The sequence below is a fragment of the Protopterus annectens genome, chromosome 2.part1 (assembly GCF_019279795.1).
Source record: "Protopterus annectens isolate FY-2018-M chromosome 2.part1, PAN1.0, whole genome shotgun sequence".
Taxonomy (NCBI): Eukaryota; Metazoa; Chordata; order Ceratodontiformes; family Protopteridae; genus Protopterus; species Protopterus annectens.
In genome coordinates, this window is record NC_056729.1 from 284,704,526 (window position 1) to 284,731,942 (window position 27,417).

General features: G+C 45.8%; 1 protein-coding gene across 3 annotated transcripts in view; it reads left to right on the forward strand.

The window, feature by feature from the left end:
- GNB1 (G protein subunit beta 1) overlaps positions 1–27,417 on the forward strand; it is a 1,803,552-nt gene that overhangs the window by 1,031,222 nt on the left and 744,913 nt on the right. The gene's annotated exons all lie outside the window — the stretch shown is intronic.

Consider the following 27,417-nt stretch of genomic DNA (forward strand, 5'->3'; position numbering starts at 1 on the left):
CCATGTAATTGCTTCCTATTTTGGGTGCTCTTGGCATCTGGGGCAATTAAAACTGGTGTAATGGTGTCGGTTGCATGTTTTATACCCCTGACAACCTGACATCATAGAAGTGACAGCATCCGACGCATAAATCCCAAGACACTGGTATTCAGGCTGACCGAGGGCTACTTGCAGGCAGATAACCCAAGTGTGATGACTGCAACAGTGAATACACTTGAGCATCTACATTTATGGTAAGTGTACACAACTGTACTTTCTCTGGTCCTACAGTGTTTGTGTGCGTTACTATCCTATAACTTTTCTGTTTTCTCTGTCTGGGTTCATTTACCTGCTATTTCAGCTTGTCTGCTCAAGGCTCCTCCTCTTCCAATGCAGTCTCTCATCAATTTTTTTTTGAAAGGGGTTTTGATCAGAGGCCTCCAAGTAAACTAGTGGCCCCTCTGGGATTTTAATTTTGTGTTAAGAGAAGCTGACACTTGCTCCGTTTGAATCAGCTGACTTGAAGTTCTTACATGGAAAACAGTTTTACTGATCTTTTCAAAAAGAGTATCTGAGTTGCAAACTCTTATGGTGAGTCAACCCCATCTCATTTTATTCCATCTCCCCATTTTCTTTTCCAAACCTAAAAATAAGGGAGGTAGGTTACTTCATACCTTTGGTGTCCACTGATAACTCTGGATGTTTTGTGTTTCACAGTTGCAGTCATCACCTGTGGGTTATTCCTGCTGTGGTAGCCCTCGGCCGGCCCAAATACCAGAGTCAGTGTTTTTCTGCGTCAGCTGCTGCCGCTTGTAGACTTACGTCAGGTATTCAGTGCTATAAAGCAAGGCAGCTGACGTCATTGCACCAGTCTTTCTTGCCCTGGAGCCCGTAGTTATTATACCAGCCTTTCTTGACCTGGAGCCTGTAGCAGAAGCAGTTTGCGCGAGTGCCAGTTGGTTGCTACCAGAAGTTGAATTTCAGCAGAAAATATCTAAAGCCAAATACCCCATTGGGGGCCCTTTTTTCTTGCTCTAACTGATGTCCGAAAAAGTTAACAATAGTCTCACCTGTGGAAAGCAGATGCCACACTGAGACTTTCATTCTTACTGCATCACTTGTTTAGGCCCAGACCATGACGTCCCTCGTTGCCAGATGTTCTTCGTGTTTCACTGTTGCAGTCATTACATTTGGGTAATCCTGCTGGCAGGTTGCCAAGTCCTGGGTTCTGCGTCGGCTGCTGTTGCCCCTTTCCTGATGTCAGGGGTATAAAAGATGCGGCCGACACCATTTTCTTCAGTCTTTCTTGCCGCGTGGTGCCCGAAGCAGAAGCAGTTCGCAAGTGCCGGTCGGCCAACTCCTGAGATTTTCATGTTCGAGTTTCAGATCCGAAGTCTTCAGTAAAGCTAAGTACCCCATTGAAGAAACTTTTTTTCTTGCTCCAGACCGATGTCAGAAAACGTTAATAATTGCATTTCTTGTGGAAAGCAAATACCTCATAAGGACTTTCATTCTTACTGTATTCTTTGCCTAGGCCCTGATCACAATGTTGCTGGTTGTCGGTTTTGTGCTAGATTTAACCAACGCACTATTAAGTGTCGGTATGATTTTGCTTTAAACTATTTTGGACGCTGGTTTAATTATCCAGAAATGTCATCTGATAGCCGCCCGACTACCGGAGTTTGCAAAAAACACAAAGAAAAGGAGAGATAGACAACAGAGGCCCAGAACCGACGAAGCTTCTCCTAAGCCAGTCGCTGGTTCTCAGTGAACCGCTTTCGCAGCACCTGAAGCCCGCTACTTTAGAGTCACAGGCCACTACCGACTCCCATGTGTAGTCGGCCATGCCGCTGGAAACTCAAGGTATTGGAGCCTCTGATACTATTCCTTTAGATGGGTCCAGAGCCACTGAGCAGGCACCGGCTTCTGAAGGTGTATTCAGACCTAAACATCTTTACATTAAACCAACCTCAGCTTCAAAGGCAAAGACTAAGCACCTTCTAAAGCAAAGAAAGAAACTCGAGAGCCATGTGGATAGGCCTCTATGCCCAAAAAACAGATGCTCAAAATGGCCAAAGACGTAATTACCTTGATCAGGGGTTCCCATCCCCCTCCTGATAAGAGGCCTAGGCAAGAGACTGACTATGAATCTTCAGATCAGGTTTCTATTACTTCTGATTCCTCTTCTGGTCAGGAATATTCTCTTCTCCCCTATGAGGATTCTGATGCGGAAGAATCCATTCCTTCAGCTTCTCCTCCAGATGACTATTCTTTTGGGGAAACCTTGCATACCATGAGGGAGCATTTCCACTGGGAGAGCCAAGACTTTTCAGAATCAGAAAATGGCTCGGGGATTTCCTTTTGCTTCCTCAACACAGGCCACTAGCCATTCCACCTGTATTAGATATTGTAGATGTGTTTTCGGAGTCTAGTCTCACCCCTGACTCCTTACCTCCAGCTCCTGCTAAGCCTGACAGATATTACAGGGTTCCTGATGCTCATAAATTTCTTTTTAAAAACCCTGCTGCAAACCCAGAAGCAATTTCACAGGGTCCCAAAGGAGTTAAGGCTTCCGCTGCAAAAAACCCTACCCCTCTGACAGAGATTCTAGGGCACTGGATAGATGGGGAAAAAAGGTTTACACATCTGCTACCTTGGCCATAAGGGCCTTAAACCGTCCATTTCATGTGCTTAAATATCAGCAACATGTCATGACATTGCTTAAACAGAAAATGTTGTCAAACTCTGAATGTGCAGAAAACAAGGAAATGCAGGATTTATTGCATGCAGCTGAACAAGTTGGAAAGCATACTTTGCAATGTGGTTTTGATTCTTTGGAGGCCTCCTGCAGGGCCGCAGTTACAGGTTCTGTAATTATTAGGCATGCTTTGTTAAAGGAACAAAATCTGCCTGATCATGTCAGTTAAATTAATAGATGCACCTTTACAGCATGATACTTTGTTTGGTGTTAAGGCAGAGGTGTTAAAGAAAATGGAGGACAAAGCTAAATCTATGCTAACTGTCAAAGATTTTTTACAAGTACAGGCACCTAGGTTTAGTAGACACTGGCCTACAAAGAATTGGCCCTTTCCTGTGTCAGACAGACCTCAAAGGGGCAGATCCAGACGCCCTAGACGCACATCCCAGACGCAAGGTTCCTACAGATCAAAACAATGGGGTGCTTCTACCTCCAAAGTTGAAGACAAATTGCAACCATTCAGGAAACAGTCCCAATGACTTCACCCTGCCTGCACCAAGCAGTTATCTCCTGGCAGCTTCCTTAGGAGGAAAATTAGCACAATTTTCTCAAAACTGGCACATTTATAACCCAGGACAAGTGGGTTCTAAATATCGTGTCACAAGGTTACAAGTTCCATTTCCATACCCTGCCAAAGGCAAACTGCTGGCCAGATCTGCCAGAAAATCAATGGGCAGAGGCACAAAAGTCTCATCCCTCATGGACTTGAGGGCCATTCAACGAGTACCAGAGCAAGAACAGGGGCAAGGATTTTACTCAAGACTGTTCCTGGTACCCAGAAAGGACAAGACCTGGAGACCAATACTGGACCTATCTATTCTGAACACATTCGTGGATATACCAAAATTCAAGATGATGACTTTGCAGCAGCTTCTACCCATGTTGGGCAAGAAGGCTTGGCTGGTAACTCTAGACATGAGACAACCTGCATGCCTCAGACAATTATGCAGACGATGCCTCAGATTCAAGGCTGGCTCTCAAGGCATTACCAATTCTCTGCACTGCCCTTTGGCTTATCTACTGCGCCCAGGGTCTTTACAAAGTGCCTGGCACCTGTAATCACATTCTGCAGACAAAGAGGAATACAAATATATCTTTACTTGGACGACTGTAATTCAAGCAGAGAACAAGGACATACTTCTACAGCATCTGGCATTTGTGAAAAAACTTCTAATTTGCCTAGGGTACACAGTCAACGAAATGAAATCAAAACTAGTACCCTCTCAAGAGATAATATTCCTGGGTGCAAGCTTAAATACAACTGCCCAGATGGCTTATCTCATGCCTGACAAAGGCAATTGACTACCTATTTCAAAATGTTGGCAACAAAGGCCCAGTTATCTGCAAGAAAAATTCTGTAGGCTTTGTGCTTCATGCCATCCTGCATCCTACTAATGCCATATGCAAGACTGCATATGAGGAAACTTCAATGGTACCTAAAAAGTGTTGTGACTCAACATTGTCACAGCCTGGAAACAAGGATTACTCTCATTCCCTTCACTCTCATTCCCTGCATACAACAGATGTTTCGATGGTGGGCAAAGGCTTGTCACCAAAACAAGGGACAGCCATTCACATTACCCCCCAGCCAGGCAGACACTAACAACGGATGCATCAGATTATGCCTGGGGGGGCCACTTGGCAGGAAGATGCATTCAGGGCACATGGTCCTCAACCCAAATGCATCTACATATCAATCAAAGAGATGCTAGCTGTTCAGAATGCCCTGACAGCCTTCAAGGACCTACTTCATCCAGGACAGATACTGATAAAGATGGACAACACCACGGTCATGTGGTATATAAACAAGCGGGGGGGGGGGGCACACATTCTTCTCCCCTTTGCAGACTAGCCATGACTTAGTGGGACACAGCATTGACTTACCAAGTACATCTGCAGGCACAATTCCTGCCAGGAAGGAAAAACACTCTGGCAGATGAACTAAGCAGAAACGTCATGGATCCCCATGAGTGGCAGCTGGATCCACAGGTCTTCAGCATGATAACAAAGAAATGGGGATGCCCGGACGTATATCTATTTGCTTCCCCCCTCAACTACCAACTACAATGATTCTGCACAAGGACTCATCACAGACAAGCATTGAAAGTGGATGGGCCCTATCTTTCGGCTGGAATGACCTATCAGTATATGCCTTTTCCCCACTGCCTCTCATCCCCAAGGTACTCTTAAAGGTCAGACAGGAGAAGCCAGAAATGATACTGATTGCCCCAGACTGGACCTGCCAGTATTGGTTTCTAATTCTAAAGACATTGTCTCAATGCCCAGCTTGGACCTTACCTCAAATACCTCATCTACTGTCCCAGCAAAGCGATCGGATCCTGCACTGCCAACTCAGGACTTGAAACCTGGCAGCATGGCGGATAATGTAGTCATACAAAACACACCTCTCAATAAAGCTGTGATGGATGTCATTTTGGAGGTCAGAAGGCCTAGTACTAGAAAATCTTATGCTGGGAAATGGAAGAGATTCTGTGCTTGGAACCAGGCACAAGGAACTGATACAGCTGTCCCAAATATTCCTCAGATATTGCAGTACTTAACTGAGATGCTGGACAAAGGTCTATCATTTTCATCTATTAAAATTCATGCCTCTGCCATTTCGGCTCATTACGATACAGAGCCACCAATCTTTTCTCATCCTTTACTAAAGCAGTATATGAGGAGCCAGAAATTTAAGGCCTCCAAGGAGATCACCAATGCCTGCATGGGACCTCAATTGTGTTGGAAAATCTCACCCTGCCTCCTTTTGAACCAGCTGCTACTGCTGATTCTTATCATGGAAGACAGCTCTGTTACTAGCAATTACTTCAGCAAGAAGAGTTTCAGAGCTACAGGCCCTCATGGCTGTAGAGCCTTTTATCATATTTTACCCTGACAGGGTGTCTGAGGACAAATCCTACTTTTATGCCTAAGGTAGTTTCCAGTGTGGCTCTTAACCAAGCAATTAATCTGCCAACTTTTTATCTAAATCCGCAGAACAAAGGGGAGAGAATTCTGCATTCCTTGGACATACGCTAAGATTCTGCTTGAGCAGGACTAAAGCTCTAAGAAAAACTGAGTAATTACTGGTGTCTAGTGAAAGAAGAATTGAGCAAGGGTGTTAATATAAAACACTTATTTAAATAAAAAAAAATACAAACTCCAAAGTTTGTATTTGCTGTTGTTTTTATTAAAACAGTGTTAATTTTACAGCCTTGTCTTGCCAATCTTTCTTTCACTAGTTTTGGACTATTTTGGTTTGGCAAGACTTTAGCCCTAGCACAGAACATTATCTTCTTTGTAATTACTGGTGTCATATGCTGCAGGATCAGAAGGAAAGGCTATTTCAAAGCAGACAATTTCAAAGTGGATAAAGCCATAGCATCGGTTTCTGCTACTTACACCATGGAAAACCTGTGCCCAAGGGCATTGGGTCTCACTCCACCAGGGCTACAGCTACTTCAGCCTTTCTCAGAGGAGTACCAACCAAGGACATTCTAGAGGCTGCTACTTGGAGTCCTGTTTACACCTTTACAAAACATTGCCATTTGCCTCTCTTCTCTAAGTCCAGGGCAGGCTTTGCCACTGCAGTGCTGCAGGGCCTTATAGCCTCACCTAATGCTGTTTAGCTCCAGCCTCCCAACCATAGCTTTGGGATTCTACCCAAATGTAATGACTGCAACAGTGAAACATGAAGAACATAGTACAGATGTCCTTCAAGGATGCATCTGCAGTCATAACATATGGGTTGTCCTGCCTCAGGCAGCCCTACGGTCGGCCGGATTCCAAAGTCTGTGTCTGGTCTCGGCTGATGTCGCACTTTCCCCGACGTCAGAGCGTGGTATAAAAGCATCAGCCGACGCCATGTTCCTCGGTCTTTCTTGCCGTGCGGTGCCCGAACCAGAAGCTGTTCACAAGTGCCGGTCGGTCAGATCCAGTGATTTCAGCTACCGAAGACTTCGAAAAAAGCTAAGTACCCCGTTGGGGACTCTTTCTTGCCTCAGCCGATGTCAAAGTAAATAATTGTTTAACTTGTGGGAAACAAATACCTCATAAGGATTTCCATTCTTACTGCCTTCCTTGCTTAGGCCCAGACCACGACGTATCGGCCTGTTTAGCCTGTGCCTCCTTCAACCGACGAACTCTTAGACGTCGGTCGGAGGTCGCAGAGGAATTTTTTGGAGCCGCTTTTGCTTATAAAATGCCGTCGGAGACTCCGACTTCGCATATGGCCAAAAAACGCAAGGAAAAGGACCGACACTCGCGGCCCGCGGTTTCGGCTGAAACCACGGCTAGGCCTACCGCGAGTGTCTCTGTTTCGGCCGAAATCAAGTCCTCTGTTATTCCTTCTTCCGAAACCATGCTCCCGACCACCGAGGCCTGAGAGGCCCCGGCTGAGTCGGCTTCAGAACTACCTACCGAAGCTAGTGTTCAGGAATTGTCCGACACCATACCTTTGGACATTTCTACCCCTGCACATGGGGCAGCTAGGCCCCCAGCTTCTATGTCCATAAAGGCCTTTTCCAGGGCTAAAGCTGCCAAACTTTCTAAAGCTTTGCCTGCCAGATCTGCCCCCCACAGGCCTTCGTCTAGTTCACAGATCCTCAGCCTTGCTGAGGACCTTATCTCCTTAATTAGGGGTTCACAACCTCACCCGGACAGGGCCTCTCAACCTCCTCCAGACAAAAGGCCCAGGACTGACCCCTCTGAACCTAATGCCTCAGATGATTCCACGGATGGATCTGAGTTGTCAGACCACCAGGAAGGGCCTTACTCGCCTTATGAGGATTCAGATGCAGAGGAATCTACTCCCTTGGCCTCCCCTCCTGAAGAGTTTTCCTTTCGGGAGACTTTACACTCCATGAGAGAGCACTTTCAATGGCAAGGTCAGGATTTCTCTGATTCTAGAAAAAGATTAAGGACCTTTTTGCATTTGCCTCCGCATAGGCCCTTAGCTATACCTCCTGTTCTAAATGTAATTGATGATGTGTACAATGATGTCTGTACAGCTCCTGATACTCTTCCTCCGGCCCCTGCCAAACCTGGCGGATATTACAGGGTCCCGGATTCTCATTTCCATCTGTATAAAGCCCATTCTGCAGACCCAGAAACTATTTCTCAGGGCCCTAAAGGGGTTTCAGCCGCTACTGCCAAAAATCCTCTACCCTCTGAAAGAGAGTCTAGAGCTTTAGAGTGATGGGGAAAGAAGGTGTATACATCTGCAACTCTTTCTGTCAGGGCATTAAACTGTCAATTCCATATGATACAGTACCAAGAGTATTTATTAGATGAACTGAATAAGAAACTTTCTTCTCCTGAACCCCTAGACCGTAAATCCCTTCAGGATTTGGTACATAACTCACAGCAGGTTAGTAATCATTTCTTAAAATGTGGCTATGATGCACTGGAGGCTTCATTTAGATCAGCTATGACTGGGGCAGTTATTCGTAGGCATGCCTGGCTGAAGGAGCAATCTTTACCAGACCATGTCAAAGCTAAACTCCTTGATGCTCCAATGGAGAAACAAAATTCATTTGGCTCCCATGCTCAGGAGATTCTAAAAAAGGTAGAAGAAAAAGCAAAATCTGTGCAAACAGTTAAAGATTTCTTGCAAGTTCAACCACCGAGATTCAGCAGAAACTGGCCTACAAAGAATTGGTCCTTTCCAGACTCGGACAGAGCCCAGAGAGGCAGGAACAGGCACTCTAGAGGCAGAGGTCAATCAAAGGGCTCCTACAGAGGCCGTCAGTGGCAGCCTGCCAACCAGAGGAGTAGTGCAACAGCTACAGCGACAACCACTACTACAGGACAGACTCAATGACTTGACTCTGATTCCGCCTACCAGGGATCAATTGGAAGCACCCTTGGGCGGAAAGCTGGCCTTATTCTCAAAAAACTGGCATTACATTACAAAGGATACATGGACATTGCAAATAATAGACAGAGGATACAGGTTTCACTTCCACACTTTGCCAAAAAGAAGAGGAATGCCAAACCTTCCACCAAATCAGAAGGCAGAGGCTTTAAGACAAATCAAGAATTTACTTCAGATGAAAGCTATAGAAATGGTACCATGCTCAGAACAAGGCCAAGGATTTTACTCCAGACTATTTCTCATACCAGGGAAAGAAAATCAATGGAGGCCTATTCTCGACCTGTCCGCTCTGAACACTTATCTCATTGTGCCAAAATTCAAAATGCTGACCCTACAGCAACTTCTTCCCATGCTGGGCAAGGAGTCTTGGCTGGTGACTCTAGATCTCAAGGAGGCATACCTGCATGTCCCTATCTGACCAAGCTGCAGAAGGCACCTCAGATTTCTTGCAGGATCAGAGCATTATCAATTCTCAGCATTGCCTTTTGGCTTATCTACTGCGCCCAGAGTATTCACGAAATGCCTGGCATCAGTAATTGCACATTGCAGACTACAGGGAATTCAAATTTATCCATACCTGGACGACTGCCTAATACAAGCGGACAACAAGGAAAAATTGTTAAAGGACTTGGCCTATGCCATACACCTGTTACAGACCTTGGGATACACAGTCAACATCCAAAAGTCAAGACTAGTACCATCCCAAAGGATAACCTTTTGGGTGCAGATCTGGACACAAACACCCAAATGGCCTTTCTCACAAAAGAAAAGCAAAAACAACTTCCAGATTACTTCATGATTCTGACAAGACAAACTCAGCTTACTGCAAGGAAAATCCTGCAGGCCCTGGGTTACATGGCATCCTGCATAATTCTAATCCCACATGCCAGACTGCATATGAGGAAATTACAATGGTACCTAAGGAGTGTATGGTCTCAACACAGTCACAGTTTAGAAACCATGATACCAATCATTCCATGCCTTCAAAAGGAATTCCTGTGGTGGGCTCAGGCCTGCCAGTCCAACAGAGGGTTGCCTTTCAACAAACCAAGAACAAGGCAGACCATCACCACGGATGCCTCAGACCAAGGATGGGGAGCACACATGGAGGACAAATGTATCCAAGGCCTATGGCCTCAAGGGCAGCTAAGCATGCACATAAACCAAAAGGAAATGCTGGCAGTGAGGCATGCAATCGAGGCGTTCAAACCCTTCCTCCAACAAGGGACATCTGTTAATAAGGACAGATAACACCACGGTCATGTGGTACATAAACAAACAGGGAGGCACACATTCTTACTCTCTGTGCCGGATGGCTATGAATCTGTGGGATCTATGCCTGAATCTCAATATCCAACTACAGGCCCAATTCGTGCCAGGGAAAGAAAATGCACTGGCAGACAGCTTAAGCAGAACTACTATGGATGCACACGAATGGATTCTGCACCCAGACATCTTCAAACTCATAACAAAGACATGGGGAATGCCAAAGATAGATCTGTTCGCCTCCCCATTCAACCATCAGCTGAAGACATTCTGCTCAAGGACATACCACCCACAAGCTTGGAGGGTGGACTCTCTCTCTTTCAGCTGGAAAGCACTAACAGTATATGCCTTCCCACCTCTCCCATTGATGTACAAGGTTCTACTGAAGATCAGGGAGGAACAGCCAAAAGTGATACTAATAGCTCCGGACTGGCCAAGACAACACTGGTATCCACTATTGAGAAGCATGTCTCAGGCAAAATCATGGCCTCTCCCCCTATGGCCTCTTCTTCTAACGCAGAACAATTTCAAGACCCTGCATCCCAACTTGAAAACATTGCAGCTAACTGCCTGGAAAATTCCTTAAATCCCAATCAAACTGTTTTATCTCAGAGGGTGAAGGACATTATCCTGGAGGCTCGCAGGCCTTCCACAAGGAAGACATACTCAGCTAAATGGAAGAGATTTCTCATTTGGAGCACATCAGAGGGCACAGATGTCACAGTGGCAAACCTAGCGCATATCCTTGAATATTTAGCAGAATTGTTCCACAATGGCCTGTCCTTTTCTTCCATTAAGATTCATGCTTCAGCAATTTCAGCAGAATACAATGTGGATCCACCTATCTTCTCACACCCTCTCCTCAGACAATTCCTGAGAGGAATCAAAAATGTTAAACCTCCAATAAGACCCCCTATACCTGCCTGGGATCTCAACTTTGTGCTGGAAAAACTGACACTACCCCCTTTTGAACCAGCAGCATCAGCGGATCTACAGTTTCTATCTTGGAAAACTGCATTCCTTCTGGCAATCACTTCATCAAGAAGAGTATCTGGGTTACAAGCATTAATGGCAGTGCAACCCTTTCTAATTTTCAACCAGGACAGAGTGTCACTAAGAACCAATCCTACTTTTATGCCAAAGGTGGGTATCTAGGGTATCCTTGAACCAAGCTATTCACTTGCCTACGTTCTTCCCTAATCCACAGAATAAAGGGGAAAAACTATTGCACACCCTGGATATACACAGACAGCTACGCTACTACTTGGACAGAACAAAAACTAGCAGAAAAACTGACCAACTTTTTGTAGCATATGCAGCTGGGGTGCAAGGAAGAGCAATTTCCAAACAGACAATTTCAAAATGGATAGGAAATTGCATTCGCTTTTGCTACTCCTTTCATGGAAAGACAGTTCCTGAAAATATCAGGCCTCACTCCACAAGGGCCACGGCCACCACTACAGCCTTCCTACGGGGGTTGGCTACCAAGGACATTTTAGAAGCTGCTACTTGGAGCTCCGTGCATACATTTGCCAAGCATTACAATCTACCCTTATACTCTAGATCCAGAGCACGGTTTGCAACTGCAGTCCTGCAGGGGATCTTAACTACACCATCCTTTTCTTAGTACCTCCTCCCCCAGATTGGCTATGGTATTCTACCCATATGTTATGACTGCAGATGCATCCTTGAAGGACATAGTACAGTTTTGTACCTACCATAAATGTAGATGTCCGATAGGTATGCATCTGCAGTCAGGATTACCCTCCCTCCTTCCCCTCTTTGGTATTCCTAGGGTGCTTACCCCTCTTTTAGCTAGCTGCGGGAATCTATTATGGTGTATTTGTTTGTTTATTCTTGTATATAATTTGCAAATGTTTGGAACTTTTCAGCATTTATCCAAATTTAGCCTTCCTAGAGGGCACCTGGCATCTGGGGCAAGAAAAACTGAGGAACATGGCGTCGGCTGATGCTTTTATACCCCAGACGCTCTGACGTTGGGGAAAGTGCGACATCAGCCGAGGCCAGACCCAGACTTTGGAATCCGGCCGACCGTAGGGCTGCCTGAGGCAGGACAACCCATATGTTATGACTGCAGATGCATACCTATCGGACATCTACATTTATGGTAGGTACAAAACTGTACTTTGTGTACACGTACCATAAATGTAGATGTTCGAGTGTATTCACTGTTGCAGTCCAGGTTACCCTCCCTCCATCCCCCTATCATTCTTCAGTTTATCTTTCCTTCTCTATCTTCTACAACCTATGTGGTGTATTTGCTTGTAGATGAAGGTAAAGTTTATATTGATGCATATATATCTATATATATCTATATATATATATATATATATATATATCTATATATATATCTATATATATATATATATTTAGAATACTGCTACCTTTTTGGGGGCACCTGACATCGGGGGCAAGAAAAACTAAAGAAAATGGCGTTGGCTGCATGTTTTGTAGCCCTGACGTCATGGAAGAGAAGACCGCAACCAACACATGACCCAAGACTTTGGAATTCAAGCCGACTGAGGGTAACCTGCCAGCAGATTACCCAAATGTAATGACTGCAACAGGGAATACACTCGAGCATCCACATTTATGGTAAGTTACACAACTGTACTTTCTCCGGTACTCGGGTGCTTTTGCAGCTGCCGATGCCCGTTTCACTTGATTCGCAGGCTGCTACCGAGACCCTTTCGGAGTCCAATATGCTTCAGAACTCTTCGTGTAAGGATCCTGTGGTCATCTCTACCTTGGATGGTCCGGAGCCACTGAACAGGCATCGGCTTCCATGGAAGACCTTCACACCACCAAATCTTGACACAAACAGACGTCCTCTTTCACGACTACCATTCTTTTGAAAACAACCAAGATGTCCTTCAAGAATGCAACTGCAGTCATAACATATGGGTTGTCCTGCCTCAGGCAGCCCTTGGTCGGCCGAATTCCAAAGTCTGGGTCCGGCGTCCGCTGGTGTCGCCTCCTCTCCGACGTCACCACGGCTGGAGTATAAAGGCATCGGCCGACAACATTTTCTTCAGTCTTTCTTGCCGCGCGGTGCCCGAAGCAGTTCGCAAGTGCCAGTCGGTCAGCTCCTCTGTTTTCAGTACCGAAGTCATCTAAAAGCTAATTACCCTGTTGGGGAACATTTATTCTTGCTTCAGTCGATGTCAGAACAAATTGAGAAAGTTAATAATTGTTTGTCTTGTGGTAAACAAATACCTCATAAGGACTTCCATTCTCTCTGCCTTCCTTGCCTGGGCCCAGACCACGACGTCTCGGCCTGCGCTGCCTGTGCTTGCTTTAATAAGCGCACTCAGGCGCCGGGCAGAATTCGCCGAGGACTTTTTCGGTGAATCTTTTGCGTATATCATGCCGTCGGATCAACCGACTACCCAATCTGCTAAAAGCAGACCGGGACCGACATCCTCGGCCCGCGTCCTCTACCGATGCTACTCCCAAACCCTCTGCCAGTGCTCCGGTCCCTTCGGAAGTGGTAAATCTACCGCTCCAGGCCGAAGACACAGCGTTAACACGACCTTCGATTTCGGAGATCTCTCCGGTGCCGGTTGTTGATTTTCCTCCGGAAACCGAAGTTCTGGATCTACCCGACACCATTTCTGTGGACAAGATTACGCCTACACGTGGGGCTGCTAGGCCTCCTGTATCCATGTCCATTAAGGCCTTTGCACGTGCTAAGGCAGCCAGTCAGGCCAAGGCCCATCCTAGACCTACTGCCCAGGCCCCTTCTTCTGATAAGCAGATCATGTCTCTGGCTGCTGATCTTATTTCCCTTATCAGGGTGTCTCAGCCTCATCCGGAAAGGGGATGTCCTTCAAGGATGCATCTGCAGTCCTAAACATATGGGTTGTCCTGCCTCAGGCAGCCCTTCGGTCGGCCGGATTCCAAAGTCTGGGTCTGGCCTCGGCTGATGTCGCACTTCACCTGACATCATAGCTGCTGTGGTATAAAGGCATCAGCCGACGCCATTTTCCTCAGTCTTTCTTGCCGCGCGGTGCCCGAAGCAGAAGCTGTTCGCAAGTGCCGGTCGGTCAGATCCAAAGATTTCAACTACCGAAGACTTCTAAAAAGCTAAGTACCCCGTTGGGGATTCTTTCTTGCCTCAGCCGATGTCAGACAAAGTAAATAATTGTTTAACTTGTTGGAAACAAATACCTCATAAGGATTTCCACTCTTACTGCCTTCCTTGTTTAGGCCCGGACCACGACGTATCAGCTTGTCTAGCCTGTGCTTCTTTCAACCGACGGAAGCTTAGACGTCGGTCGGAGTTTGCAGAGGAGTTTTTTGGTCCCGCTTTTGCTTACAAAATGCCGTCGGAGACTCCGACAGCACAATTAGCTAAAAAACGCAAGGAAAAGGACCGACACTCGCGGTCCTCTGTTTCGGCTGAAACCACGGTTAGGCCAACCGCGAGTGTCTCTGTTTCGACTGAAACTGAGTCCTCGGTTCTTCCTTCGGCCGAAAACAGGCCTCCGGTAGCCGAGGCTTCACAGAGCATGGTTGAATCGGCTTCAGAAATTGCTCCTACAGAAGCAAGCACCCAGGATTTGTCAGATACTATTCCTTTAGACATATCTACCCCTGCACATGGGGCTGCTAGACCCCCTGCATCTATGTCTATCAAGGCTTTTGCCAGGGCTAAAGCAGCTAAATCTTCTAAGGCCTTACCTGCAAAAATTCCCTCACACAGGCCTACCTCTAGTTCTCAAATGCTCAGCCTGGCTGAGGATCTCCTTACTTTGATCAGGGGATCCCAACCTCACCCAGACAGGACCTCTCAACCCCCTCCAGAGAAGTGGCCTAGGACTGAACCCCCGGAACCTGTTTCCACAGACTATTCCTCGGATGACTCCGATATCTCAGACTCTCAGGAAGGCCCATATTCTCCGTATGAGGATTCTGATGCAGAAGACTCCATTCCTTCTGCTTCTCCTCCTGAAGAATTTTCTTTTGGGGAAACCTTACATGCTATGAGGGAACACTTTCAATGGCAGGGCCAGGATTTTTCAGATTCAAGGAAAAGGCTAAGGACTTTCTTACACTTACCACAGCATAGGCCTTTAGCCATTCCTCCAGTACTAACAGTTGTTGATGATGCATATAATGATGCCTGTACTGCCCCTGATTCTCTTCCTCCGGCCCCTGCCAAGCCTGACAGATATTACAGGGTCCCGGACACACACTACCATTTGTATAAGGCTCCTGTGGCAGATCCTGAAACCATTTCACAGGGCCCTAAGGCTGTGGCAGCTGCCTCTGCCGAAAATCCTCTCCCCTCTGAAAGGGAATCTAGAGCATTAGAGAGATGGGGTAAAAAGGTTTATACTTCTGCTACTCTTTCGGCCAGGGCCTTAAACTGTCAATTCCACATGATTCAATACCAGGAATTTTTGTTAGACCAGCTAAATAAAAAACTGTCCTCCCCTGAACCTATAGACCGCAAGTCCCTTCAGGATTTGGTACATAACTCTCAGGTCAGTAACCATTTCTTAAAATGTGGCTATGATGCACTGGAGGCTTCCTTTAGATCAGCTATGACTGGAACAGTGATTTGAAGGCATGCCTGGTTAAAAGAACAATCCTTACCAGACCATGTTAACTCAAAACTCCTAGATGCTCCTATGGAGAAACAAAGTTTGTTTGGCTCCCCTGCACAGGAGGTTCTAAAGAAGGTGGAGGAAAAAGCAAAATCTGTCCAAACAGTCAAGGATTTCTTACAGGTACAACCTCTGAGGTGTAGCAGAAATTGGCCTTCGAAGAATTGGTCCTTTCCAGACACCTCCAGAGCACAGAGAGGCAGAAATAGACGCCCAAGAGGCATAGGTCAATCCAGGGGTGTCTACAGGGTACGTCAGTGGCAACCTACCAATCAGAGAAGTACTGCCACAGATTCAACTACAACCACTTCCACTGGACAGACACAATGACTTGGCTCTGACTCCGCCTACCAGGGAACAACTGGATGCACCCTTGGGTGGAAAACTAGCTTTACTTTCCCACAACTGGCATTACATTACAGGAGACAAATGGACTTTACAAACAATAGACAAAGGCTACAGGTTTCACTTCCACACTCTACCAAAAAAAAAGGAATGCCAAACCTACCACCAAGCCAAAAAACAGACGCTCTAAGACAAATCAACAACTTACTAACGATGAGAGCTATAGAAAAGGTACCGCCTGTGGAACAAGGCCAAGGATTTTACTCCAGGCTTTTCCTTGTACCAAGAAAAGAAAATCAATGGAGACCTATTCTCGACTTGTCCGCTCTGAACACGTACCTCATTGTTCCAAAATTCAAAATGCTGACCCTCCAGCAACTTCTTCCCATGCTGGGCAAGGAGTCTTGGCTGGTGACTCTAGATCTCAAGGAGGCATACCTGCACGTCCCTATACGACCAGATTGCAGAAGACACCTCAGATTTCTTGCAGGATCAGAGCATTATCAATTCTCAGCATTGCCCTTTGGCTTATCTACTGCGCCCAGAGTATTCACGAAATGCCTGGCATCAGTAATTGCTCATTGCAGGCTTCAGGGAATTCAAATTTACCCATACCTGGATGACTGAAAAACAAAAGCAACTACCAGTATATTTCATGACATTAACAACACAAACTCAGCTTACTGCAAGGAAAGTCCTGCAAGCCCTGGGTTACATGGCATCCTGCATAATATTGATTCCGCATGCCAGGCTGCATATGAGAAAGTTGCAATGGTACCTAAGGAATGTATGGTCTCAACACAAGCACAGTCTAGAAGCCCAGATTCCAATAATTCCATGCCTGAAGCAAGAATTCCAGTGGTGGGCTCAGGCCTGTCGGTTGAACAGAGGACTACCTTTCCACAAACCTCATCCAATCCAGACCATCACCACAGACGCCTCAGACCTAGGCTGGGGGGCACACATGGTGGACAAGTGCATACAAGGCCTATGGACCCAAGACCAGCTGAATCTACACACAAATCTAAAGGAGATGCTGGCAGTGAAACGTGCAATCCAGGCATTCCGACTATTCATTCAGCAAGGTCACTTGCTGATAAGGACGGACAATACCACAGTCATGTGGTACATCCACAAACAGGGAGGTACACACTCATATCCGCTATGCCGGATGGCAATGGACCTGTGGAATGTGGCCCTGAATCTCAACATTCAACTTCAGGCCAGATTTGTACCAGGAAAAGAAAATTCACTAGCAGACACCTTAAGCAGAACTACCACGGATGCTCACGAATGGATGCTGCATCCAGATATCTTCAAAACCATAACAAAGAAATGGGGACTACCAGAGATAGACCTGTTCGCCTCCCCACACAACCACCAATTGAAGAAATTCTGCACAAGAGCATACCACCCACTTGCTTGGAGGGTGGACTCCCTTTCCTTCAGCTGGAAAAACCTGACAGCATATGCATTCCCACCTCTTCCTTTGATGTACAAAGTCCTACTGAAGATTAAAGAGGATCAGTCAAGGGTAATCCTGATAGCTCCAGACTGGCCGAGGCAACATTGGTACCCGCTACTGAGAAGCATGTCTCGGACACACGCATGGCCTCTACCTCTATGTCCCTTACTTCTAACACAGAACAACTACAAGATCCTACATCCAAACTTGAAAACACTGCAGTTAGCTGCTTGGAATATTGCATAAGACAAAATAACTCAGATTTATCTCAGAGGGTTAAGGACATTATCCTGGAGGCTCGCAGACCCTCCACAAGGAAAACTTATTCAGCCAAATGGAAAAGATACCTCATTTGGAGTGCAGCAAAGGGAGAAAATGTCTCATTGGCAAACATAGCACACATCCTGGAATACTTAGCGGAACTGTTCCACAATGGCCTGTTCTACTCCTCCATTAAGATTCATGCATCAGCAATCTCAGCAGAATACAACATGGATCCTCCTGTCTTCTCTCATCCTCTACTCAGACAGTTCTTGAGAGGAATCAAAAACGTAAAGCCTCCAAGGAAACCACCTTTACCTACATGGGATCTCAACTTTGTGCTGGAAAAGTTAACAGTTCCCCCTTTTGAACCAGCAGCAACAGCAGATTTACAGTTCTTGTCTTGGAAAACTGCTTTCCTGCTAGCAATCACTTCAGCAAGAAGGGTATCTGAATTACAGGCATTAATGGCAGTACAGCCCTTCCTTATCTTCCATCAGGATAGAGTGTCTCTGAGAACCAACCCTACATTTATGCCAAAAGTGGTCTCCAGAGTATCATTGAACCAAGCGATTCATTTACCTGCATTCTTCCCCAACCCACAGAACAGGGGGGGAAAGACTGCTACATACCTTGGATGTGCACAGACAATTACGCTACTACCTGGACAGAACTAAGACCAACAGATAAACTGACCAACTTCTGGTAGCATATGCAACAGGAATGCAAGGAAAAGCAATTTCAAAACAGACCATCTCAAAATGGATAGGAAATTGCATACGATTTTGCTACTCTTTCCATGGAAAGACAACTCCTGAAAATATCAGACCTCATTCCACAAGAGCTACAGCCACCACTACAGCTTTCCTACGAGGAGTGGCTACCAAAGACATTTTAGAAGCTGCTACTTGGAGCTCCGTGCATACATTTGCCAAGCATTATAACCTTCCTTTATACTCCAGATCCCGAGCAGGTTTTGCAACTGCTGTGTTGCAAGGGATCTTGACTACACCATCTTTATCTTAGTGCCTCCTCCCCCAGTTTGGCTATGGTATTCTACCCATATGTTAGGACTGCAGGTGCATCCTTGAAGGACATAGTACAGTTTTGTACCTACCATAAATGTAGATGTCAGATAGGTATGCATCTGCAGTCAGGATTACCCACCCTCCTTCCCCTCTGTGGTATTCCTAGGGTACCTACCCCTCTTTTAGCTAGCTGGGGGAAATTATTATGGTGTATTTGTTTTTGTATATATGTATATATAATTTTTGCTCTCTACTGTTTGGAATTATTTGCATTTATCCAAATTTAGCCTTCCTAGAGGGCACCTGGCATCTGGGGCAAGAAACACTGAGGAAAATGGCGTCGGCTGATGCCTTTATACCACAGCAGCTATGACGTCAGGTGAAGTGCGACATCAGCCGAGGCCAGACCCAGACTTTGGAATCCGGCCGACCGAAGGGCTGCCTGAGGCAGGACAACCCATATGTTAGGACTGCAGATGCATACCTATCGGACATCTACATTTATGGTAGGTACAAAACTGTACTTTCTCAGCCACCTGCAGAGAAAAGGCCCAGAACTGAGCAGGCGGACGACCTCTCCTCGGATGAAGCCTCTGGGGATTCTGAACATTCTGATACCCAAGAAGAATCCTTCCAGGCCTACGAGGACTCTGATGCTGAGGAATCAATTCCCTCTGCCTCCCCTCCAGAGGATTTCTCATTTGGTGAGGTCCTGCATTCCATGAGAGAACATTTTCAATGGCAGGGTCAGGAATTCTCTGACTCCAGGAAAAGGCTTCGAACCTTCCTCAAGCTTCCCCAGCACAGGCCTTTAGCTATTCCACCTGTTATGGATGTTTTGGATGATGTTTTCTCTGACTCCAGTGCTAACCCTGATTCTCTTCCTCCGGCTCCTGTCAAGCCGGACAGATATTATAGGGTCCCTGACACTCACAAGCACCTTTTTAAGGCCCACTCTGTGGATCTAGAAACTATTTCACAGGGCCCCAAGGGAGTGGCTACCTCCTCTGCCAAAAACCCACTGCCAGCAGACAGGGAAGCAAGGTCCCTGGAGAGATGGGGTAAAAAAGTATATACTTCTACTACCCTGGCCATGAGGTCACTAAATTGCCTTTTTCACATGTTTCAGTACCAGGATTTTCTCCTGGATGATTTACAGAAAGTTAGCTTCTCCTGAGCCTATTGATAAAAAGGCATTGCAGGGTCATATACATAACACTCAGCAGGAAGAGATTCCTCATTTGGAGTGCATCAAAGGGAACAGATGTCACGCTTGCAAACCTAGCACACATCCTAGAATACTTAGCAGAACTGTTCCACAATGGCCTGTCCTATTCTTCCATTAAGATTCATGCTTCAGCAATTTCAGCAGAGTACAACATGGATCCTCCTATCTTCTCTCAACCTCTCCTCAGGCAATTTCTAAGAGGGATCAAAAATGCAAAACCTCCAAGGAAACCACCCCTGCCTGCGTGGGATCTCAATTTTGTGCTGGAAAAGTTAACACTTCCCCCTTTTGAACCAGCTGCATCAGCAGACTTACAGTTCTTATCTTGGAAAACTGCCTTCCTTCTAGCAATCACTTCAGCAAGAAGGGTATCAGAGTTACAGGCATTAATGGCAGTACAGCCTTTCCGTATCTTTCACCAGGATAGAGTGTCTCTGAGAACCAATCCTACTTTCATGCCAAAGGGTGGTATCCAGGGTATCCTTGAACCAAGCTATTCATTTACCTACGTTCTTCCCTAACCCACAGAACAAGGGGGAAAAGCTACTACACACCTTAGATGTACATAGACAACTGTGCTACTACCTGGACAGAACTAAGACCAGCAGAAAAACTGACCAGCTTCTGGTAGCATATGCAACTGGAGTGCAAGGAAAAGAATTTCCAAACGGACAATTTCAAAATGGATAGGAAATTGCATTCGATTCTGTTACTCTTTTCATGGAAAGACAACTCCTGAAAATATCAGGCCTCACTCCACAAGGGCTACAGCCACCACTACAGCTTTTCTACGAGGAGTGGCTACCAAAGACATTTTAGAAGCTGCTACTTGGAGCTCCGTGCATACATTTGCCAAGCATTACAATCTTCCTTTATACTCCAGATCCCGAGCCGGCTTTGCAACTGTAGTTAAACAAGGGATCTTAACTACACCATCTTTATCTTAGTGCCTCCTCCCCCAGTTTGGCTATGGTATTCTACCCATATGTTAGGACTGCAGATGCATCCTTGAAGGACATAGTACAGTTTTGTACCTACCATAAATGTAGATGTCCGATAGGTATGCATCTGCAGTCAGGATTACCCACCCTCCTTCCCCTCTGTGGTATTCCTAGGGTGCTTACCCCTCTTTCAGCTAGCTGGGGGAATCTATTATGGTGTATTTGTTTGTATGTACATATATATATATATATATATATATATATATATATATATATATATATATATATATATATATATATATATATATATATATATATATTTGCTACTCTTTGGAATGTACAGCTATTATCCAAATTTAGCCTTCTTAGAGGGCACCTGGCATCTGGGGCAAGAAACACTGAGGAAAATGGCGTCGTCTGATGCCTTTATACCCCAGGAGCTATGACGTCGGGTGAAGTGCGACATCAGACGAGGCCAGACCCAGACTTTGGAATCAGGCCGACCGAGGGCTGCCTGAGGCAGGACAACCCATATGTTAGGACTGCAGATGCTTACCTATCTGATATCTACATTTATGGTAGGTACAAAACTGTACTTTTTTGATTCTCTGGCGGCCTCTTGAAGGGCAGAAGTTACGGGGTCTGTCTTTAGGAGGCATGCATGGTTAAAGGAACAGAATCTGCCTGATCATGTTAAAGCAAAATTATTAGATGCTCCATTACAGCATGATACCTTATTTGGTCTTAAAGCAGAGTAGGTTTTGAAGAAAATGGAGGACAAAGCGAAATCTATGCAAACAGTAAAGGATTTCTTACAGGTAATGCCACCAAAATTTAGCAGAAACTGGCCTACAAAGAGTTGGTCCTATCCAGTGTCAGACAGGCCACAAAGAGGCAGATCCCAGCCCCAGGGCTCATACATGCCCGAACAGTGAGCCGCTTCTACCTCCAAAAGTGGAGAAGACAAATCACAGCCATACAGGAAACGGTCCCAATGACTTGCCTCTGCCAGCACCAAGCACTTCTCTTGGCAGCCCCCTTAGGGGGAAAACTAGCACTTTTTTTTCAAAATTGGCACATGATCACCCAGGACAAATGGGTCTTGAATATAGTGTCCCAGGGCTACAGGGTTCCACTTTCACACCCTGCCAAAGGCAAAAGGTATGCCAGACGTGCCACACATTCAGTGGGCAGAGGCACAAAAACAAGTTTTGTCCCCCATGAACATGAGGGCCATTCAGCAAGTACCACAGCAAGAGCAGGGACAAGGATTTTACTCAAGACTTTTCCTGGTACCCAGAAAGGGCAAAGCCTGGAGACCAATACTGTACCTATCTATTCTAAGCACATTTCTGAACGCTCCAAAAGTCAAAATGTTAACTCTACAGCAGCTTCTGCCTATGCCGGGCAAGAAGGCTTGGCTTGTAACTTTAGACCTAAAAGAAGCATACCTGCATATCCCAATCAGACAATCTTGCAGAAGATGCCTCAGATTCATAGCTGGCTCAATGCACTACCAATTCTCTGCACTGCCCTTTGGCTTATCTACTGCGCCCAGGGTCTTCACAAAATGCCTGGCACCAGTGATTGCATTTTGCAGACAGAGGAATTCAAATATATCCTTACTTGGACGACTGCCTTATACAAGCAGAGAACAAGGACATTCTACTACAGCATCTGGAGTTCGTAAAAAGATTGTTAATTTGCCTAGGGTGCACAGTAAACGAAAAGAAATCAAAACTAGTACCCTCTTGAGATAATATTCCTGGGTGGAAGTGTAAATACAACTGCCCAGGTGGCTTATCTCACGCCAGACAAACAAAGGCAACTGACTACTTACTTCAAAATGTTGACAACAAAGATCCAGTTATCTGCAAGAAAAATTCTCTGCAGGCTTTGGGCTTCATGGCATCCTGCAATCTGCTAATTCCATATGCCAGACTGCATATAAGGAAACTTCAGTGGTACCTAAAAAGTGTTTGGACTCAACATTGCCAAAACCTGGAAACCTTAATTACCCTCATTCCTTGCCTGTAACAGGAGTTTCGATGGTGGGCACAGGCCTGTCACCTCAACAAGGGACAGCCTTTCACTCTACCCACAGCCAGGCAGTCAATAACAGCAGATGCATCAGATTATGCCCGGGGGGCCCACATGGCAGGAAAATGTATTCAGGGCACATGGCCCACAAGCCAAATGCCTCTACATATCAATAAAAAAGAGATGCTAGCTGTTCAGAATGCCCTGACGGCTTTCAAGGATCTACTTCATCCAGGACAACTACTGATAAGGACGGACAATACTACAGTCGTGGTACATAAGCAGGGAGGCACACATTCCTAACCCCTCTGCCGGCAAGCCATGACTTTGTGGGACACAGCATTGACTTATCAGGTACACCTGCAAGCACAATTCCTGCCAGAAAAGAAAAGATACTCTGGTAGACGAACTAAGCAGAAACATCACGGATCCCCACGAGTGGAAACTGGATCCACAAGTCTTCAGCATGATGATAAAGGAATGGGGATGCCCAGACATGGATCTATTTGCCTCCCCTCACAACAGCTAACTACGGAGATTCTGCACAAGGACTTATCACAAGCAAGCATGGAAGGTGGATGCTCTATCATTCAGTATATGCCTTTCCTCCTCTGCCTCTCCTCCCCAAGATGCTCCTAAAGGTCAGACAAGAGAAGCCAAAAATGATTCTGATTGCCCCAGACTGGCCACGCCAGCACTGGTACCCAATCCTAAAATGCTTGTCTCAAGGCCCAGCCTGGACATTGCCTCAAATTCCTCACTGACCCAGCGAAGCAATCAGATTCTGCACAGCTAACTCGGGACCCGAAATCTGGCAGCATGGCGGATAATGTAGCCATTCAAAACGCACCTCTCTCTAAAGCAGTGATGGATGTTATTTTGGAGGCCAGGAGGCCCAGTACCAGAAAATCTTGTGCAGAAAAATGGAAAAGATTCTGTGCTTGGAACCAGGCACAAGGAAGTGACACGTGTACCAAATATTCCTCAGATTTTACAATACCTAACTGAGATGCTGTACAAAGGCCTATCCTTTTCAGCAATTAAAATTCATGCCTCTGCCATTTCAGCTCATTATAATACGGAACCACCTATTTTTTTCTCATCCATTGCTAAGGCAGTACCTCAGAGGGGCCAAAAACATAAGACCTCCAAGGATAGCCCCAGTACCTGCATGGGACCTCAATTATGTCTTCGAAAAACTCACACTGCCGCCTTTTGAGCCAGCCAATACAGCTGATATTAAGTTCTTATCTTGGAAAACAGCTCTGCTCCTAGCAATAACCTCTGCAAGACGAGTCTCACAGTTACAGGCACTCATGGCTGTGGAACATTTCATCATTTTCCATCCAGACAGGGTATCTCTAAGGACGAACCCAGCATTTATGCCTAAGGTAGTGTCCAGTGTGGCCCTTAACCAAACCATTCATTTGCCTACCTTGTATCCAAACCCACAGAATAAGGGTGAGAGACTCCTGCATTCTTTGGACATACACAGACAACTGTGCTTCTACTTGGACAGAACGAAAGCTTTCAGAAAGACTGAGCAACTCTTATTGGCATATGCTGCAGGATCTCAAGGAAGGCCTATCTCAAAACAGGCTTTTTCAAAATGGATAGGCCACTGCATTCGTTTCTGATACTCACAACATGGCAAATCAGTGCCCAAGAGCATTAGGCCTCATTCCACCAGGGCAGCAGCCACTTCAGCAGCCTTTCTTGGAGGAGTACCAACCAAAGACATTTTAGAGGCTGCAACTTGGAGTTCAGTGCACACTTTTACCAAGCACTACCATTTACCTCTCTACTCTAAATCCAGAGCAGGCTTTGCCACTGCAGTCCTGCAGGGCCTTATAGCCTCTCCTAATCCTATTTAGGCCCAGCCACCCAACCTCAGCTTTGGGATTCAACCCAAGAGTAATGACTGCAACAGTGAAACACGAACATAGTACAGTTGTGTACCTACCATAAATGTAGATGTTCGAGTGTATTCACTGTTGCAGTCCAGGTTACCCACCATCTCCGTTTTCTTAGCTGGGACTTGTCTATACTTCTGTATCCTATACAACCTATGTGGTGTATTTGCTTGTAGATGAAGAAAATGTTTATTTTACTGCATGCATAATTATTGGCCAAATTGATAGCCTACCATTTTGGGGGCACCTGACATCTGGGGCAAGGAAAACTGAAGAAAATGGCATCTGCTGCATCTTTTATACCCCTGGCGCACTGACGTCAGGGAAGAGGCGACAGCAACCGACGCTGGACCTAAACTTTGTAATTCAGGCCGACTGCGGGGTAGCCTGCCAGCAGGATAACCCAATGACTGCAACAGTGAATACACTCTAACATCTACATTTATGGTAGTCACACAACTGTACTTTACGCCTTTCTCCTACACTTAGCTAGGGGCAGTCATCACAAGTTACCCCACAGGATGGATCTACTCACACAGGACAAAGGCACCCCAATACATCCACAGCTGTCAACCCTGAACTTGGCTGTGTGAATGATAAGGTGTCTAAAGGGACTTAACACCTTCAGGTTCAGCAGGAGATCAGAAAACCCACTGCAAGGAAATCTTTCGTTTCCAAATGGAAAAGGTTTTCCATCTGGTGTAGCACGAAGGAATTTACAGCCACTATCAGTGGATGTTATGGTGGTTTTGTCCTATCTGAATTGATGAAGGGTGGGCTGTCCTACTTGGTGACAGCTCACCTTTCAGCTTGCCTGCCTGTGTCTCCTCTTTAAGCCTCTGGGTTAGACGTTAAACTGTTCCTTAAAGGTGTCCTTCATATTAGAGCACCAAGGAAACCAATTCCTCCTCCTTGGGATCTCAGTTTTGTGATGGAGAAGCTTACATTTGCACCCTTTGCGCTAGCAAGCTCCTTTTACCTTCAACACTGCACTTGGAAAACAGTTCTGCAAGTGGCCATTACCTCTGCCAGAAGAGTCTCTGAGCTACAAACTCTGATGTCCAGTTCCCCCTTCAGTCTTTCATAAAGACAGGGTTTCCTTGCATACCAACCCTTCTTTTATGCCCAAGGTTTGGTAAATGAGTTGTCACTTAATCAGTTTAGTAACCTTTCAACCTTTTTTCCTTCCCCGCAGTCTCCCAGTGACGGAATTTTGCACACTTTGGATGTGTACAGGGAATTCAGATACTATCTTGACAAAACCAAATTTATCAGTAAATCTGCGCACCTGTTTGATGTTCATCGTGCATACAGCTGCAGTCTTAACAGATGGGTTTTCCTGCCTTCAGGTGGGTCCTCGGTCGGCAAGAAAGACAGCTGTATTAGCACTCGAACATCTACATTTATGGTAGGTACAAAACTGTACTTTCTACCACCCAAGGGCCCTTTGTCAGCTAGTTTCCAAGCAGAGTCTCTCTACCTGGATTTCTATAGTTATCTCCTTCTGTTATTTAGCCAATGGTAAGAGTCTTTCTTCTCCAGTGAGGGCACACTCCATTAGGGCAGTCTACTCCTCTGGGGCTTTCTTTAAAGGCTTAGACACTTGTTCTATCCTGGAGGCAGCTACTTGGTCCTCTGTTCATGCTTTCACTAAACATCGCAAGCTTGATGTCATTTCCAGGGCCAGTTTTGCCAGAGCGATTCTACATGGATTTGTAGAAAATGCCCAATCCTTCAAAGCATGAGCTTTGGCATTCTCCATAATGTGATGAATACTGCAGCATATGAAGAGAAAGACATAGACTAGTTGTGTAAAGTCTTAACATAACCATAAATGTCCTTTTCTTCTATATGCTGCAGCATTGCTCCCCCCAGCCTTCCCCCTGATGCTTGCCTGTTTTTTTCTGGTGATATGTTTATCGCCCAGGTTGGAGCATGGCAGCATTCAGTTCTGAGGTTGGTGAGTGCTGATGTGTGCTTTATACCAGGTGTCTCTTTATGGCTATCATACATGGGATGATGTGCGGCATAGCACTTAGGACCTTGCAGCCGAGTGTAGACTTTTGTATACTGGCCGGATGTGTGAGTCGGCTGGAATCGGACTCCTTAATGTGATGAATACTGCAGCACATAGAAGAGAAAGGACATCTATGGTTATTTTAAGATTTTACACAACTGTTTACAGCTGAACAATGCCCGGGTCATGGTTGAAATGGGTCTGTACTCATTTTCAAAGTGAAATAAAATTCCCTGCAATCTCTGCTCCCAGGAGTTATCCAAAAGGTGATTAGAGAGACCGAGATCCAGGATGATCTTAATAGCACCCTTTTGGCCCAACTAGCATTGGTTCTTGCTGATCATGGAAATTTGCATGGAAGCACCAAGTACTGTCAACTGCAGTGGAACTTCTGACACAGTCATATGGGTCTGTACTGCATCCCAGTCTGACGACGCTGTACCTCCTTGCATAGATGATTTCACCTTGATGCCTTTTTGGCAGCAGTACTGTGAAGGACATGTTTATCATTAAGGAGGCAAAGAATCCAGCAACTGAGAGCTCCTGTTTATCCAAGAAGTGCTAGTTTTTCTGCTGATGCCAGAGCAGGTAATACCCAAAGGTAGCAGGTGTCCCTATAATCCTCCAGTATCTCAGAGTTGTATGAGGCTGTTTTGGCCTGTGTGTCA